We start from the raw sequence: 12,099 nt of genomic DNA on the forward strand, positions 1-12,099 counted from the left end.
ACTGGAAGTAGGATTGCATCACCCTACAATTTAATAAGAGCAGCAGGGGAAATTGCTCTACAAGATGTATTATATATTGTGACACCAACTGCTTTCTGTGACGTGAACTGCATCTAATCATTCTTAATGATTACATTGAAGTGATATTGTGGAAAACAGTCATAATAAGTAATGAAGAGAAAACATGAAAGCTTCAAGGCAGCCTTACAGCAAACTGACAGGAAATGTGCATAATATGACAAAAGCCAATTCGTAATTTAATTGAACAATGGAAAGGCCTGGATGGAATAATTACAATATTATGAAAAGGATAGATTGCTACTCACCATATAGAGGAGATGTGGAGTCGCAGACAGGCACAATGAGAAGACTGCTATACATTTTAGCTTTTGGCCAGAAGGCATTCCTGTGAAGTAGAAAAAACACGCACACATTCACCTCTGGCAGCTGTGGCCAGGCTGGGTCATAACTGTGCTTGATGGGTTCAGCAATCCAGTGTGGATGATGTGATTAAGGAAGAGGCATGGCGAGAAGAGGGGAATAGCAGGGTGGGATGGGGGAAGGTGTAGTGCTGCTTGTGGGACTGTGCATGGACCTGGTGAGGGCAGGGCAGAGCTGCTAGGTGCAGGTTGGAGGTTGGAGGGGGCAGGAGGGGAGTGGCAAAGGTGAGAAGTAGAGAAGGGGAAAAGGTCTAGTGGGTATACTGGTGCAACAGAAGACTGTGTTGTGCTGTGGTGGGAGCAAGCAAGGGCACTGATAAGTGGAGGACAGGGACTAGTGGAGGTGGAGGCCAGAGGGTTATGAGGACATATGATATATTCCAGGGAGCATTCCCATCTCTGCAGTCCAGAAAGGCAGGTGTTGTTAGAAAGGATCCAGGTGGCGCAGGCTGTGAAGCAGTCATTGAAGTGAAGCATATTGTGTTGGGCAGTGTGTTCAGCAACCCATGATCCAATTGTCTCTTGGTCAGTTTGTTGGTGGCCATTGATGTGGCTGGGCTGTTTATTAGTCATCATGCCCACGAAGAAAGCAGCACAGTTATTGCTGCTTAGCTTGTAGGTCACATGAGTGATATTGCAGGTAGCCTTGCCTATGATAGGAGATGCCTGTGACCAGACTAGAGTAGGTAGTGGTGGGAGGGTGTATGGGACAGATCTCAGATCTACGTCTATTGCAGGGATATGAGCTTTGAGGCAATGGATTTGGAGTAGGGATGGGCAGCAGTATATCACAGTGGGATGGATGAGAAAGTAGTGGGTAAGATACTCATTTCAGCACAGGATGAGAGGTAGTTAAAACCCTGGTAGAGAATGTGATTTTGTGCTCCAGTCCCACTGAATCATAAGGGAGGTGCTCCTTTGTAGGCAAATGGTGGCTGTGTGGGAGGTGATAAGTGACTGGAGAGACAAGGCACAGGAAATCTGTTTCTGTACTAAGTTGGGAGTGGAATTTCTGTCTATGAAGGCCTCAGTGAAGGCCCAACACAGTGTGGTTCGCAACTTGCACTACCCAGATCCTTCCTACCAACACCAGCTTTTATCAATTGTGCAGGTGGGTATTCTCCTTGCAATATAACCTCCTTGCAATATATCCTACACTCTCATAACCTCTGTGCCTTCAGCCTTGCAAGTCTCTGTCCTCCACTTACTTGTCCCCTTCCTTGCTCCCATTCTGCCAGCACATCCACTAGTCCTTTTTTTTCTCTGCTTCCACCTTTCTGCCCCCCCCCCCCCCCCCACATATAAGGGCCTGATTTTTGGTTATGAGACAGCCAGTCCACAGCTGAGTTTCAGACAAGTAACCTGTTCTGGTTAGAACAACAAAACAACAGTGCTTCAATTTAACTGTGAAATAAGCGTTAAATAACTAAGACTTGTGTAAAAACCAGTGACAGTGACTGCTCCATATGTACCTGTTTATTTTTAAAGAATTGGGAACTTTGTGGTTATGTTTTTACTGCTTGTAGATGTTCAACAGTAAACTATTGTAGCAGTATGTGGAGTTTCACCAACTAACTATTAATGAGGCTTATCGAGGGTTAAATAATACTGCACTTGCCATATAACTGTGTAATATTGGGGGTTGTGCAAAGCGAAAATTAAAGTACTGCGAAATGCAGCTGTGCACCTGTCAGCTACATGATTTACAGTAGTGTGCGTCGGAATCCACAACCCATTTTTCAGCCAGTGTAGCAATGCAGTACATAGACACCGAGGACAACAAACAATCGATGAAGAATTAAAAGCAGGTGGAACCACCACAAGCTGAATCATAAAAGACAGAAGTCAGATAATGAACTTATTTTCAGATTATGAACTTATTTAGTAATCACTCCTTGGAAGTAATTCAGAATATAGATATGAACAGTCAAGCGGTAACACATCAAATACATGCCACAATGAGTGCTATATACACAGTTGTTCCATGCTATTTCTAAAAAATTAACACTAAAGTGACTAAGAAAGTCATCAGAAGATCAAAACAAACTGCAAAACGATTTAGAAAAGATATCTCAATGGTGCGAAAAGTGGCAATTGACCCTAAATAACGAAAATTGTCAGGTGATCCACATGAGTGCTAAAAGGAACTCGTTAAACTTTGGTTACACGATAAATCAGTCTAATCTAAAAGCTGTAAATTCAATTAAATACCTAGGTATTACAATTACGAACAACTTTAATTGGAAGGAACACATAGAAAATGTTGTGGGGAAGTCAAACCAAAAACTGCGTTTTATTGGCAGGACACTTAGCAAATGTAACAGACCTACTAAGGAGACTGCCTACGATACGCTTGTCTGTCCTCTTTTAGACTACTGGTGCACAGTGTGGTATCCTTACCAGATAGGACTGATGGAGTACATAGAAAAATTCAAAGAAAGGCAGCACATTTTGTATTATCATGAAATATGGGAGAGGGTGCCACAGAAATGATACAGGATTTGGGCTGGGCGTCATTAAAAGAAAGGCATTTTTCGATGCAACGGAATCTTCTCACAAAATTCCAATCACCAACTTTCTCCTCTGAATGTGAAAATATTTTGTTGACACTGACCTACATAGGGAGGAACGATCACCACAATAAAATAAGGTAAATCAGAGCTCTTATGGAAAGGTATAGATGTTCATTCTTTCCACGTGCAATATGAGATTGGAATAATAGAGAATTGTGAAGGTGGTTCAATGAACCCTCTGCCAGGCACTTAAATGTGATTTGCAGAGTATCCATGTAGATGTAGATGTAGATGTAGAACCCCCTTCAAAGCACAAACTTTCTTGCAGTTGATAATACATCGAGTAAATTGCCAAAACCCTGTTCTTCATATACGCTGATGAACCTACACATTAAGACCAATTGCTTAGTAGCATACTGGTTGACCTTTGGAATGCAGTACATCAAAGTTACTGAGTGGCATTGAATTGACAAGTCCGTGATGGTTTTCTGGAGCTATGTAGCACCAGACATCTATGTACAGGCCACACTATTCACCTGAATTATGGGCTGGTGGTTTGTGGGCTTGGAGTTGATGCCTGATAGTATTCCAGATGTGTTCCATCTGCTTCAGATCAGGTGAATTTGGTGGCCAAGACGTCAGTGTGAGTTTACTATAGTGCTCCTCAAACCTCTGTAGTACAATTCGGACCTTATGGCATTGCAGTTATCATTCTGGATGATGCCATCGCCATCAGAGAAGATCTCAACCATGAAGACATGTAGGCGGTCTGCAACAATGTTCAGATGGTCTGTAACTGGCATGGTGCCTTAAGATACGAGGGCAGTTCAATAAGTAATGCAACACATTTTTTTTCTCGGCCAATTTTGGTTAAAAAAACCGGAAATTTCTTGTGGAATATTTTCAAACATTCCCGCTTCGTTTCGTATAGTTTCATTGACTTCCGACAGGTGGCAGTGCTGTACGGAGCTGTTAAAATGGCGTCTGTAACGGATGTGCATTGCAAACAACGGGCAGTGATCGAGTTTCTTTTGGCGGAAAACCAGGGCATCTCAGATATTCATAGGCGCTTGCAGAATGTCTACGGTGATCTGGCAGTGGACAAAAGCACAGTGAGTCGTTGGGCAAAGTGTGTGTCATCATCGCCGCAAGGTCAAGCAAGACTGTCTGATCTCCCGCGTGCGGGCCGGCCGTGCACAGCTGTGACTCCTGCAATGGCGGAGCGTGCGAACACACTCGTTCGAGATGATCGACGGATCACCATCAAACAACTCAGTGCTCAACTTGACATCTCTGTTGGTAGTGCTGTCACAATTGTTCACCAGTTGGGATATTCAAAGGTTTGTTCCCGCTGGGTCCCTCGTTGTCTAACCGAACACCATAAAGAGCAAAGGAGAACCATCTGTGCGGAATTGCTTGCTCGTCATGTGGCTGAAGGTGACAATTTCTTGTCAAAGATTGTTACAGGCGATGAAACATGGGTTCATCACTTCGAACCTGAAACAAAACAGCAATCAATGGAGTGGCGCCACATCCACTCCCCTACCAAGAAAAAGTTTAAAGCCATACCCTCAGCCGGTAAAGTCATGGTTACAGTCTTCTGGGACGCTGAAGGGGTTATTCTGTTCGATGTCCTTCCCCATGGTCAAACGATCAACTCTGAAGTGTATTGTGCTACTCTTCAGAAATTGAAGAAACGACTTCAGCGTGTTCGTAGGCACAAAAATCTGAACGAACTTCTCCTTCTTCATGACAACGCAAGACCTCACACAAGTCTTCGCACCCGAGAGGAGCTCACAAAACTTCAGTGGACTGTTCTTCCTCATGCACCCTACAGCCCCGATCTCGCACTGTCGGATTTCCGTATGTTTGGCCCAATGAAGGACGCAATCCGTGGGAGGCACTACGCGGATGATGAAGAAGTTATTGATGCAGTACGACGTTGGCGCCGACATCGACCAGTGGAATGGTACCGTGCAGGCATACAGGCCCTCATTTCAAGGTGGCGTAAGGCCGTAGCATTGAATGGAGATTACGTTGAAAAATAGTGTTGTGTAGCTAAAAGATTGGGGAATAACCTGGTGTATTTCAATGCTGCATAAAACAACCCCTGTTTCAGAAAAAAAAGTGTTGCATTACTTATTGAACTGCCCTCGTACTACCAACAGGTATCATGGAAGCTCAGGTGAATGCCGTATGTAGCATGGTTCTACTCCCACTAACTTACAGCTGTGTCATGGTGCATGTCACAAGCAGCAATTAGCCTGGATGATGGCATATTTGGACACAGCCATCAACCTTGTGCAATAAGGAATAAAATTTGTCTGATCAGACAACATGTTTCCATTAATCCAAGGCCTAGTCTCAATGATCCTGTGCCCATCGCAATTGTAATAGACAGTGTCAGAGCCCCATATTTGTCAGTGTACACTGTGCTCTGATACACTTGTACACCAGCACTGTACTCTATCATCAGATCTGCCACACATTGCCAGCTATCCTATTTTACAGAGCAGGGAAGCTCTGACCTCCATGTTTCATGATGAGACATAGATGTCCAACACCTTGTTTGCTTCTCATGGTTTCATGGCTCTTCAGCTGCTTTGCTTGGATACTGAACAGCCAACCAGCTTCAGTGTCTTGAGAGGCTTGTTCCCAGACTCTGCACTGTAACAATCTGGGCTTTCTCAAAGTTTCATATGTCAATGTGTTTCCACATTTGTGGCCCACGCGATTGCTAGAATGAGTCCCCACTCATTCTCTGCACAGCTTATATAGCAGGGTGTATACAACCCGGGACAGCCGGGAGATCCAGGAAAAATCTGGGAATTTTTTCATCCGGGGGAAAACCAGGCAAAACCCAGGAATTTTTTTACAATTCCGGGAATTTTTCATTGTTTTAATTTACAGTTAATTTTTTGTAACTTTGACTGTTAAGAATCAATACTCCAACAAAGAAATTGTATGTCGCTACTGCAGAATAATACTGCAACAATAAAAAACGAACGAGAGAAAAAAAAAGAAAATAAAACTTGACTTGCAAAGGAAATGCACCATATACAACAACAAACCACAGTGCTCATACAAGCGTCTGCCAACAGCAAAATCTGTCAAATGCTTTAGGAAGACTATGCAATGTTTCATAACAACAAATTACCTCCTATGAGCGTGACGTCATAACTGTTTAGATTAGAATCGTTTGAGCGGTTCCGAGTTAGTTTATGCACATGTGCAGTTGAGTCTCGATTGAGTAGTACCTTCTCCCGCTTCTGGCTACAGAAGTGTAGTTAGCTGTATAAGCAATAGCAGCAAGCAGCCAGATGTTATCCGGGAAAATTTCACTGGGTTGCCTAAGCTGCCAGATTCACGTATGCGCAACAGGCTCGGAACTATGGGGTAGGGGCAAACCGGTGTCTGCCCCGGGCGGCAGTTTCAGGGTGGGCGCGACAGATTCATATTATTGAGGAAAAAGACCGTTTCACAAAGCGTCTAGCATCCAGCGCGCGTTGGTCTATTGATTACTCGTATGATTTTGAATGCATCCCTGTTGCTTGCATATTATTGAGGAAAAAGACCTTGTTTCACAAAGTGTCTAGCATCCAGCGCACATTGGTCTATCGATTACTCATATCGTTTTGAACGCATCCCTGTTGCTTTTTGAACATTTTTGAAAACAATTCTAAGTTGATTTCTGAATGAATCATAAGTTGATTTTTGAATATGTGCATAGTGTACGTGATGTCTCTGCCAGGGGAATCCCCGTCACATCTAGAAATAAACTTTCCTGCCGACAAAAGGGGATGGGTCTACACGAGCTGAGCGGAATAAGGCTGAATGGGTGAATGCCAATCGCTGTTTATTTGTTTGACTGTGTTTGCAAATGATCAGCATTGTTATAATTAATAGCGAATTCCATAGATTCAGACTAACAGAGTGGAAATAAACGACTAACAGGAATAATAGGCAACAAAGATTACGTATTGTCTTCTCCGTGTATACAAGAAAATGAAATTTTGACAAAAACTTTTTGGACAGAATGCTGCACTGCTAAGGGCCAGTTATACAGTCCCTGGCTAGCAGCCACTAAAGTTCTATTCTGGGAGTAGCGTGGAAAATGCGTTGTGTGAGCATGTAATAAGGCCTGGCTGGAGAATAAATGTGGTATAACTAAACCTGTGACTGTGGCAGGGTTAATTAACCAAAGAATAAGTTTTGACACTGGCAGGGATAGTTACAGAATTAGTGACGACAAGATTGTTTATTAGAACGAGGAAGGAGAAGAAACGGGAGACTCAAACAAATTACGGAAGAATATGACAATTCCAAATTTATATAAAAATTTCGTACTACTACTTTTCGATCTCATGCTTCAGAAGCTAGAGAGTATGGATAAAATGTGAAACTATCTCCTAACATTAAACTTTTTGCTTGTAGTAGGCCTAATAGGCATTTGATGTTGGTACTTCGTGAATTACATTCCGTTGTGCTATAAAAATGACCTTTTTGTGTCAAACCAGTCTCGTGTATTCGGTGTGTGTAACAACTGCTGCAATATTAGGCAGGCCTATTTGGTTTTACCCAGCAGACAGTGACAAAATACATGTAATCAGCTCGGGAAACCACACCAGTCTTGGGTACAATTTGTGTTAACAGCTTTTTTAGCATTAGACGATGACATTTCGTTTTTTCATGTAGCAAAACATCGACGAACATTGATGAGGTAATAGATTCTTTCCCAGAAAGTACGCCATATAAAGCTGTGGCAGGATTAGAGAGAAAAAAAGCTAGGACTTGTAAGGAATGAAGAAATGTGTACTGTCTTGCTTGTCTCTTGTCTTTACTCGTTTTATGTATTCTATATTTAATTTTATGTCACACAAAACAGCAAATTATTAGCGAATAGGCAGTAAAGACTGCAAATTTTCTGGAGTTCTTGTTCTGCCAGTTAAACATAATCCCATCCAGTATTAATTGCAAGATTTTTTTTTAAAGAGGGGCAGGATGTCTAAAGTGCCGACTGGGAGCAGGAGAGGCACCACAGGACATTTTAATTTCCACTGACCTGAATATAGTTTGATGGCACCCATTACAAAATATTACACGTTTGAACTCCACAGAGCAAAGTATGTGCGATAGAAGAATGCTGTGTGAAGAGGCGTGGCACTGAACTTTGGCACACTTAAGACCGAATAACATGTCTTACGTTTCCTCGAACGCATATGTTTCATGTTTCAGACTTTTCAGAAAGATGTGTGCTACAAGATGAAAATATTTTTGAAAAGCAGATTTTTTTAAATTTTTGGCATCCTACCTCAAACGCTCGAGGGAGGGGGAGCGCCACTATCTAATATTGCCTCGGTTCCGAAATATTGTAGCTCCGGACCTGATAGATAGAGCAGTCTGAAATGTAGTGGGGAGGTGGTTGTCTCCACGTGACCCGTATTTACGTTAAGTGATTTTTGCTGTTTCCTCTTCATTTATTGCTCTCACGTCAAATGAAAACAAAATGGATTTCTGTGGTCGGGAGCTATCAAGTGCATCAAAATACATTCGTATAATTACGAAAGGCTTCAAATGTTATTAGTTTCAGATTTTATTTTGTTTTCACCTTTCTGACAGTCAAGCGTTAATTGCCTTGTAGAACAATGAAGTTATTTTTGTCGGTTTGTTAAAGAAATTTGACCTTTATAAATCTTTTCTGCTGAGGCAGTCAATTTGTTTGAAATGAAGTGTTTAATTCCACGCTATTGGCTAGTTTCAACTGTTCTTTGCATTTCAAGTTCACATTTTCATCTTCTAGCATGTATGGCGTTATGCCATAATAAAGAACCAAACATGAAATAATACAGTCCTGGTACTCCAAGAAAATTTACATCTGAATCTGGACATACGAATGTGCACTTTAAGCCGAATTATGCATTTTAGTATGGTTCACGAAATTCCCATGCTCTTGGAGTATCCCCTAATGTCTTGTTCCTTGTATGACATAATGGAAGGTCTATTAATGTTTTACACGTACGGCGCGGCGACGCCTGTTACCTGGTGCTCTCTGGCAACTGCCGAAACGAATCTGTTTCTAACAGGTCGCGGGAAAATATTCCGAATGGCTGTTTGAAAAGCGTAACTTTCAAAGTAAATTTACTCTTACGCAAGATGAACTCTGTGCGTGAATGTCCCATGAATTTCTTAAATCACAGAGCGTTTGACTCTCCTTAAAAAATCAATTCTTTGAGGACGACCATTTAGAATATTTTCGAGCCCAGAACAACATACTGGAAGAGAGTATGTACCAAAGAACTGCAATAAATCTCTCTCACAATAAGATAATTAGTCAGTCCCAATTTGAAATTCAGGAGGTCTTTTCCAAAGAATGTGATATTATACTAAATTGAAATAAAAAAAAAGATGCCAACTGATATGTTATGTGACTTGTAAAAAGCTCTTGTAGTTCACTATATTCTCTTAGAGAAACCCAAATATTATAATAACAGAAATCTTGTAGTAATTGGTTTTCATACTGCCTAATTGAAAGGATACAGAGTGTTGCATTAAGAAACCTCGGGGTGTACTCAATGACACAGCATGTTGAAAATGCACCTCACAGTGTTTTGCAGAGTACGTATACAGAATAGGGAATAATCATTATAATTGTACTATTGGGATCAATATAGGGTCTGCTCTTGTTCTTATTACATATAAATATCTTCCATCTTATATTCAAGGAACCAAAATACAGAATGTCCACAATTAAAGTTCCAGTTTCAAAACACTGTAGAAAGAGAACCACTGCTCAGAATGATGTCAAATTTGAACAGCATATTATTGACACAGGGGTAAGGATCATGGAATTTTAAAAAAAATAATGAAAATTTTTCCAGTGGATGTGGGTGTAAGAGTCTTAACATAAATGGGATTGGCTACAAATAATAGATGAATCCCAATACAACAGCAACGGTTTGAGCTGCATGTTACACCAACTGTATTGTTCAATGTGCATGGCTGCCCAAGTTGGTCAGTCAACAGTTGTGGCACTGTTAGTTAGCTAAGCCCATCCATCATAGTGAAGTCATACCAGATAGGATGACAAGAATGGGTTTTTAACTGTCCTGAGGTCAAAAACTCGCATAAAAAGCAAAATGACATCAGTTTTTAATTATCATGGGGACCAAACCAACATAAAAAGAAAATGGCATTGGTGTTTAATTGTCTTGGAGTCAAAAACTGCACAAAAGGAAAATGACATTTCTTCTAATTGTCGTGAGCCAAGACGTGCTGACCACGGCTTTCTGCCACAAGTTGAAATCGAGAACCAGAATGTTCAACAGCAGATCAAAATGTCTCGGGTGTCAAGTTCAGAATGTGCTGTGAGTGTGTGTCTTCAGTTCAGCTATATTTGTAATTGGAGCACTGAACACAACATTCTTCAGATAATCCCCAGCCACAAGTCACATGAATTAAGATTCGGTGATCTCGATGGCCAGGCTGTAGGGTATTTCCAAAATGCCTCTGCAGCAGCCACTTCACTGGTAGTAGAGGAGCGTCATCTTGCATAAGAATGATTCTACCCACACATCCACACTGTTGAAGGATTGCAATGATGGTGGTGCACGAAAGACCCTCATAGTATTTACCAGTGATGGTACAGGTAACAAGACACACAGTACTCATCCCCTTGAAAAAAATATGGTCCTAGGGCAAACAAGGCTGTCACCCTGCACCACACAGTCTCCTTTGCAGAATGAGGTGGTATCAGTTGAATGTGTGTGCAGATTTTCCATTGCCCATATTCTGCAGTTCTGTATATATTGACATTACCTTGAAGATGGTAATGGGCTTTGCCTGTCCACGAAATTTTCCGTGGTCATTCATTGTCCCCTTCCGTGTGAGCAAGAAATTCAGAGTGAATGTCTGTCTTGCTGGTTGGTCAGCAGGCAGTAACTCCTGAGTATGGGTGGATAGCAATGCAGGATGTTTCATAGGATTTTATGCACTGAGTTCGCAGGCATGTCCAGGGTACAGGCAATTCCCTGTGCACTGCATGTTTGCACAACATTGCTTGATGCCTCCTGCAATTCTGTGGCCACATCTTCAACAGATGTTGCATCAACTGCTCTCCTTCCTCTGCCAAATTGCACTTCAAAAGAACTTACCTTTTTTTGAATGTTGTAATCATTTTCTCCAGATCGTTAGCAGACACCAGACCAATGTCTTTCTTCACACCAGAGAGTGTCCAGAACTTCTGCAGGGCTAATGGTGCACAACCACCATTTTTGTGGAAGAGTCCTACCAGTAGTGCACAATCCATCATGGAGACAGTCATGTTGTGCATCTCAGACACGGACTGAGAAAGGGTCGTGTGTCACACGTCTGTTGATGAAGTGCATATTATGACACTTACAGTTTCATCTGTTGGTCTTCTTTTTTCCCTCCACGTCATTTCTTCCAGCATCAGTAATATGCTGTTCAGATTTGACATTATTCTGAGCCAGTGGTTCTCTTTCTATAGTGTTTTGAAACTTTAACTGTGGACAACCTGTGGTTCCCTTTGTTGATGCCAGTATTATTATCAAAAAATTACCAAATATGCAGCAACCAGTCACAAAATCATGTTTTATTTATTCACTATGTAACCACTCATAAATGATGAATGTTTTTGTCATCTATATTTTTGCAACCACTAACCTGCACAGGAAAATAAAATATTCTTTCTAAATGTAACAGAGTACACATGTTTCATTGTTTACTTTTTTTTTAAGTTGCTGAGGATGGTAATGACTGGGCCAAACTAAGAGTGTTGTGGACAGGAAGCATTGACCAGCCCCCAGCTCTGAATTGCTAGATTAGTCCAACTCAGATTTAGTTATTACTTAGTGAACTAACTCCCTAAGTGCTTAGCATTTAGTATCATCTGAAGAGCACACATAAATTTATGGGTTGCTTTTAGTCGGCCAAGCATTATCCCCTTGTGCCAAACAAAAGCTACATTCATCTAACTGAAATGGAGCTCACACACTATTGTGTGCAAAACACAGAAACAGGTGAAATGAAGACAATGTCTAGGGTTGTAGCTTGCAGAGGACCCTGTGATTGTACTGGTATGATCATATGAAGAGAATATCACTTCACATAAACCCTGAACACACTTT

The 12,099-nt window shown here is 41.5% G+C and overlaps 1 protein-coding gene across 1 annotated transcript in view; it reads left to right on the forward strand.

Moving 5' to 3' along the window:
* Positions 1-12,099, forward strand: part of LOC126485046 (protein madd-4-like) — a 697,683-nt gene that overhangs the window by 546,905 nt on the left and 138,679 nt on the right. The window lies entirely within an intron of this gene.

Source organism: Schistocerca serialis, chromosome 6, assembly GCF_023864345.2.
Source record: "Schistocerca serialis cubense isolate TAMUIC-IGC-003099 chromosome 6, iqSchSeri2.2, whole genome shotgun sequence".
Classification (NCBI taxonomy): domain Eukaryota; kingdom Metazoa; phylum Arthropoda; class Insecta; order Orthoptera; family Acrididae; genus Schistocerca; species Schistocerca serialis.